We start from the raw sequence: 7,686 nt of genomic DNA, 5'->3' as shown, positions 1-7,686 counted from the left end.
CATCTATCGCCCCTCCGCAGTTAGGGAAGCCCATTTATGCAAAACCAACCACAATCTCAGGCACGTTGCCACAAGAATCACAGTCTTTCGGAGCAGGATGTGATTAATGACCCTGCACACTTGCATCAACAAGACTCCAGCAGTCGACTTTCCCACTCCGAACTGGTTAGCGACCGATTGGTAGCAGTCTGGAGTAGCCAGCTTCCACAGTGCAATCTCCACGCAATTCTCCAGTGACAAGGCAGCTCTCATTCTTGTGTCCTGGTGCCGTAGGACTGGGGTGAGCTCATCACACCATCCCATGAATGTGGTTTTCCTCATGCGAAAGTTCTACAGCCACTGCTCGTCATCCCAGACATGCATCACGATGTGATCCCACCACTCAGTGCTTGTTTCCTGAGCCCAAAAGCAGTGTTCCACTGTGGTTAGCACCTCCGTGAATGCCACAAGCATTCTCGTGTCATAGCTAGTTTGTGTGGTGAGATCAATGTCACACTCCTCTTGCCTTTGTAGTTTAAGGAATAACTTCACTGCCACTCGTGATATGTTGGTCAGTGCAAACAGCATACTGGTCAGCAGCTCGGGATCCATTCCTGCACCCAAAAAGAGGCAGAGCAGGGCAGGGTGCGCAGTACACAAACCGTTGAAAGATTGCGCCAAATATGGACGGAAGCACAGGGATTGCTGGGATGCGAAGCAATGCATCATGGGGCATTGTGACAGGACACCCCGCGACCCCTTCCGCCTGCCTACAAGTCTTAGCGGCAAAAGAAAAAGAGGTGCTCTGTGGGATAGCTGCCCAGAGTGCACTGCTCCAAATAGTGCTGCAAGTGTGAACTCGCTATTGGGCAGGCAGCTGTCAGTGTGAACACACAACAGCGGTTTTCCTTCAGCACTCTCTGAGCGGCACTGTAACTGCTAGCACTGTAATTTTGCCAGTGTAGACATGCCCTCGGTTTGTTCAACAACCAGCAGATGGTAACAGCTTCATACCATGCTGGAAATAATTCTGTAACCCAGACAACACTGGGTATCTGAAAGGTTCAAAGTGCTTTAATTATACCTGGTTCACTGCAAGAATGCTGTTCTGGTTGATTGGGCTTTGTTATTTTGGAAAGTATGGAGGGAAACGTTGAACAATTGCAATAGAAAAGAAATAACTGAAATCCACAGCTGCTTCAAAGCACAAAAGGTGAGGAAAATGGCATTTTCTCTGAGGAGGTGCTTGTGCAAATAATTCTGAGCAGTTCTGGTTGGGCTTGTGTTCCCCACCCCCTTAAGTTTTACACAGGAACATTCAGGAAAATTAATCTGAATTAATTAAAGGTGTGAATGTAAAGTGGATTAGTTAAACTACATTACACCATGGGAATAATCTCATTCAGCATAAAAATGTCCTTAATTCAGTTCAGTATAGGGTTTGTCTACATGGACCTTTAGTTCACAGCAAACTGGGGTATGAATCTACCCCACACTAGCCTGCCATGGACTAACTGTCTGTGTGGAATCTGCTAATGTGTATTTAGAGTTTCTAACCAGCCGACCAAATTTGGTGATGAATCCTGGTCATGTGCCACCTGAGGCATGTTGGGCATACACTAAGAAGAAGAAGAAGAAGAAGAAGAAGGTGCTTTGATCTTGTGCTGTTTCAAAGAGGCTGGGGTGGGGGAGATAGATTCACACCCCAGCTTGCATGAACTAATTGTTCAAATAGAGAAGCCCTTAGCTCAAAAGTGAATTAAGAAACACTGAATTAAGGTCACTTTAATAGTGAATGAGAGTATTCATACAACAGTTTAATACAGTTTAACTAACCCACTTTAAATTCACACCTTTAGTTAATTCAGATTAATTTTCCTGAATGTCCCCATGTAGACAAGCCCTTGAATGCAAAGGAGATAAAAAATCTCAAGCAAAGCTCAGTCAAGGCCCATGAGTTTCATGTCACATTTCACATGATCTTAATGCAAAAACACAAATTGTCCCAGCTGGTTCATACAAAACTGGTCTCTGGTTTGCTCAAAAGATTCATGAGCGTTAATCTACTATCCCTGCCCATGGAGTGAACATTGAATTTGTAACAAAACACTGGGGAGGTCTGCAAAATCTTTTTAAAGCTAAGGCTAGTCTACACTAGTCTACAGCGCTTCAACATGCCTTGAGTGGTTGTGCTGCAGCTCCGGGAGAGAGTTCTCCCACACTCTAAAATATCCCACCTCAATAAGAGGTATAGTTCCCAGCACTGGGGCACTGCTTACAGTGGCGCTTTACAGCGCTGCAACTTGCTGCACTCTGGGGTGTGTTTTTTCACACCCCTGAGCAAGAAAGTTGCAGCGCTGTTAATTGCCAGTGTAGACATGCAAAGGTTTCTGTGTTAAAAAGTTAGGTCACAGAAAAATTTATAGGTGTTGTGATCCAGAACCAGTGTAATATGTAGATTTTATCCTGTTTGGGCAAAACACTGAATTACTGTAGGCTAAATACCACCCGTCAGTTACACTGGTATATAGCCATGTTGACTTATATCGGAGCAGAATTTGATCCCACAAAGAAACTAGTGTCAAATCTAGGTCCAACTGAAGTCAGTGTTTTTCCCAGAGCATGGTAGATATGTTGTGAACAACACATTCTGAATTCATCCACCTTTCATTGAATATCAGAATGTTCAGTTCCCTCATTTTAATCATCCCATTGTGGTTGATAATTTACACAGCAAAACTAATCTAGCCATTTCTGATTTGTTATTTCTTTTAATTTTGCTGACATTATTCAGCCCTAAAATATCTTGTTTTTGTTTTTATTGCCCTGTAATGAGTCACTGGCTTATTTAATTTAATTTCATCGTAATTGTTATCTTTTCATTCCTGTTTTTTTCCACTATGGTTACTCATAAGACCACAAGATATAAACAGGACACAGTTGCTTGGATCACTTCTGCATATTATTTTCAAGTATAGCACCAAATCAAGGCAATTCATTCCATGATCTTCACTTTCCCGAGAACTGGATTTCTTTTTTTAATGGAAAAACAACGGGATTTGTTTCTGAAAAGTATCCACTTTTAACCAGAAATTTTGAGATTTAATTGAAAACTGGTTTTGGCCAAAAAGTAGTTTTCAGCCACAAATTTTGGAGTTTTTGTTTGAAAATTTGTCATGGAACACTGCTTCCTCGTCCCCAGTTAGTTCTATCTCTATTTTCCAATTAGTTCTATCTCCAGCCCCTTTGTGTTTGCTGGGGGTCTTGAGAGATGAGGGTCTCTCTCACTGGACCTCTGCTGTTTCTTGTTTCAGACAAGCCAGGAATTCCAGCAAGAGCAGCCTCTCATGGTATCTTGGCACTTCCCCTTAAAGAGCCAGCTGAAACTCAGAACCTAGCAGTCTTTTTTCCCCCAAAAACACCAGAAAGGTTTGGTTAGAGTTTAATTCAAGTTTTGGAGGTGAAGAGTGTGATGTATTTAGATAGTTCCTTAATTTATGCTTTTGTTTACAGTGTACTGCACCTTTAAACATCTGAAGACTCTGCTGTCTGCTAAGACAGGTGATCATTTTCTGTTCAGGCCAGTGCAGCGCAGCCTACCACAGTGGATGGACAGACAGACAGACACTATTTTCATAAGTAAAACTATTCGAACAAACAGATTTCCGTGGACCAAACCAAAAAATAAAAATAAAATTCATTTCAGTACAAACTGAAATTAGTCCCGCCCCCCGTTTTTCTCACTGAAACACAAACTGAAAAAAGAAAATTAGTTTCAAGAGAAACATTGATTTTTTTCAGATTTTTGTTTAGTTTTGGGTAATTTTTGGATTTTTTCAGCTTTTTTATTTGTTTGGTTTTTAAACTAGATGGTTTGAAACAAAAATTCAAAACATTTAGATATTTCGGGGGTGGGGGAATAATCTGTTTTTTCCCCAGTCTTTTCACCAAATTCAACCCAAATTTGTGAATAGTTTTGGTGGCCTGAAAAAATCATTTTTCACCAAGTTTACCATTTGCCAATCTTTTTTTGCCCAGCTTCACTTATAAGGCATTTACTTCTGTTCTTTCTTTTTTTGTTGTTCTCTTCTTCTAAAGAAGGACTGTGCTGACTGAATGTGTCTGTTTCCCTTGTGTGCGAGAGAAAATTGAACAGTTCAGGGAAGCTTGTATTTTTCATGAGCCAATTTGGAAATTGTTTCAAAGGCTCCATCTAAACAAACATTTATTTTGTATCAAGCTGGGGTGTAAATCTACCATGCGCTAGCCTGCCGTGTTCTAACTGTCCATGTGGACCCTACTGCCATCCACTGAAAGCTCCCTAGTGTGCGGTAACTAGGCTTGGCAGAATTCAATTTTTATTTTTTTAATAAGTTTGACAGATAATTTTGATGTTTTTTCTAAGCATTTTTTCTATTTTTATTTAAATTTTCATAGTTGCAGGAAACTATCGGGAGGTCAGACAATGGGGGGTGTCAGAGAATAATTACTTAATGACAGTAGATGTTCAGAGTCAAAAACTAAAAGCTTTATAACCATTAAAAAACACACAAGCCGTCAACAGCGCATGTCAAAACATACCTTAAATCAAATTCTCATTTAAAGTTCTCAAGCAGCCTTTTTTTAAATTTTATTTTTTAAACTTTGCCCATCTGTAAATTTCAGTTTTCACTGGTGGAAATATTTTTAGGTGGTTTGTGTTTGCATGGAAAAAATTTACATTTACTGGCATTTATCAATAGAAACTGAATACTTCCAAGCCTACCTTTGGTCTAATGCATTAATATGCTCTAGAGAACTTCTAGCGCATGACAGCAGAGTCCAGATGGATACCGCTTGCAGGGCACATTAGTGTGGAGTAGATTTACATCCCAACTTGCTGTGAACTAAGTTTTTGTATAGCAAGCCCTTAGATGCAACCTGTGTGGTATGTAAATGTGAGGTGGAGATGAAGGATCTTTGCCTATATGCAGTTCTGGCATGAAACAAAGACTAAAGAATCTTCCATACTGGTATGAACTGCAAAACCTGAAGAGTATCTGCAATGAATCTGCATTAGACCAGAACTATTGATACTTGATGCCACAGAACTGCTAAAGAACGTTGCCTTTGGCCAGGAGTCTTCAGTAAGCTGGCTATGCTGAACAGAGGTCCTTGGAAAGGTTTGCACTGGTAACCTGGGAGCACCCATTTAGAATGCTGAGTTCTGAGCACTAGAATTATACCTAGGTGCTGCTGAGAATGGTGTTAAAGTGATGACCCTTTGAGTCAGGAGAGCGCCAATCCCCGTGCATGGTGGTAGGAGGCACTGTGGTTCTGGGTATGCCGTCCTGAGAAAGAGATGCAAAACTGAACTCCTGACCAGTGTGGTCATTTAAAAATCCTGTGGCTCCTTTTGCAACAGTTAACGCCTGTACTGAAGTCAGATTCCAGACTGGGTAATTCCACTCTGCCTTTCTAAAATTCCCCTACTAGTTTCAAACAGATGCAACATTCTTCACTTCCTCCACTAAAAAACTGCTGTGTTCTGTTGACCATTTGCTGTGTTTCACTCCAGAAGTAGCTGCAATCCAGTGGAAGAAATGACACCACTTAGGACAATCACTAAAGTCTATGAAGTACTTTGGACTCTGAGGATAGAAGGTGCCAACCATGTAAAGACTGTTACACGTTATCACATGGTGCAGCACTCCATGGTAAAAACCGAAGAGACATTAGAAGGGGGGACTGGGCTTCTGTAATAGCTTGCAAATATGGGCCAGTGGATAGGTCCTTTGACTAGGAGGTAGAGAACCTGGGTTCTATTTCCAGCCCTACCACTGATATGCCATGTGATCTTGGGCAAGTCACTTAAAACCTGATCCAGCTCCCACTGAACTCAGTGGATGCTTTTCCTTTGACTTCTGTGGGAGTTGTCTTGAACCGTTAACCCCATGCCTCCATTTCTAAAATGGACATAACAACACATACATATTAATGATACTTAGCTGGGTATCATAATGGTCATTTTCAAAGGGAGATGTGTTCAAATTTCTCTTTTCTTTCAACACATCTAAACCAATGGACCAGAACATTGATCAATCACTTTATATCATATCCAGGGCCAGCCAACTGGGAGTGTTGGAGTAAAAAGAAATAAAGCCAGCACAGCACTGAAAAGCATGATCAATGAGAGAGAGCTGTAGCTGGGTCTTCACTAAAGTGCAGAAGAGTGAATGTAAAATCAAATTACCTTAGGAGAAACAATTTACTGAAAATTTTTTTTATTGAGTACCAGCCAATTCAACCCTTGGGCTCATTATCAATACATACCGTCAATTAGTGCCACTTGCCATGGGTTACTACTGCAATGTGGCCACCTGTCTGTTGACACTAAACCAGCTCCTTTCATACACAACACCAAAACGGCCCTCAGTTGGAAACAAAAAACGCTGATTCTTCTGCTCTGATACACACAGAATTTCCGATCTATTCTAACAGTAACATCCTGAATGTATATAGCATCTTGTATTGTGAAAGATCCCCAAGGGCTTCTATAAATTAAGCAAGCTCAGATACAAATTATGGGCCAGATTCTATCACTACATTATGTTACCAATGATGATGTGTGAAACGCCAACAATGTGCTCAGCATTGTGTAACACACTCTGGTGTAAATCTAGCATTCTGAATTTACACCAGGATAACTGTGTGCAGAATCTGACCCTCCATACACTGAACCACAACTGAAATGCAGCCACCTCTGGGATAGAACACTGCAGCTGCTCAGCAGCAAACAGCAAAACTAATCAAAGAATACAAATGAATAAAGCTCCCGGGAGTATTATTAAGGACAGCCTTGAAAACTAGCAATGACATAAAAATCAACTGGGGGAAAAAAGATGATCCTCTGGGAGAAATGCTTTGCTCTTTCTGCCATTCATAGACCTTCTGAGACTCAGTAATGCTCACAAAGTAAAAGAATCCAAGTGAAGCTTTTTTTGGTCTCCTTTCAAGTTCTAACAAAATCTGTTTACTGAACTTGTTGACCCCTTTCCTGGAATCTGCCCTGAGTTTCCCAGAACTTTGTATCATGTGGCTCTTTGGTCATTAATAACTGAGTATGACACAGCAGATTAGACACATAGCAGCCGTCCTTTGCGTTAAGGCAGGCGCCAGGATGGAGCACAGTGCACACAAACATTTCAGCTGGGGCTGCAGGATCCAGTCCTGAAGCAGCAGCAAGCAAAAAGGGCAACGGCAGGAAGTGAATCATCAGAATACATTACAACGTGCAGAACATGATCAAAAAGATCTGCCTCCAGCTGACGTTTGGTGAGAACAAGTACAGTACCGGACATGTGGCTTGAGGTTCCACTCTGGCTTTTAGATTCAGATCCCACTGTTGTTTACACTGAAAATCTCCCTTGCTAGCCAGCTGTGGATTAAAAAGCACAAGTTTAATATTAACATGGGGCAATGAATCTGAGGACTTCTGAACATATGGCTGCCCTCCTCTAGCCACCCACTCATTTATGTGTATAGCCTTCCTGGATTTTGACTGGAAATCTGTGGCTTTTAACCTGGAGGCCTCTCCAACCCTTCCTCTCTCCCTCTGGCCTGTTTCAGCACTTACTGAGTCTAACTGGCTTCTTCCCTACCACTCCCCCAGCCCTTTCGCCCACTGCTGTTCAGTCACCTCTTTTCACGATGGCAGAACTGCACCCA

Source organism: Dermochelys coriacea, chromosome 13, assembly GCF_009764565.3.
Source record: "Dermochelys coriacea isolate rDerCor1 chromosome 13, rDerCor1.pri.v4, whole genome shotgun sequence".
Classification (NCBI taxonomy): Eukaryota; Metazoa; Chordata; order Testudines; family Dermochelyidae; genus Dermochelys; species Dermochelys coriacea.
This window is presented reverse-complemented; position numbering follows the sequence as displayed.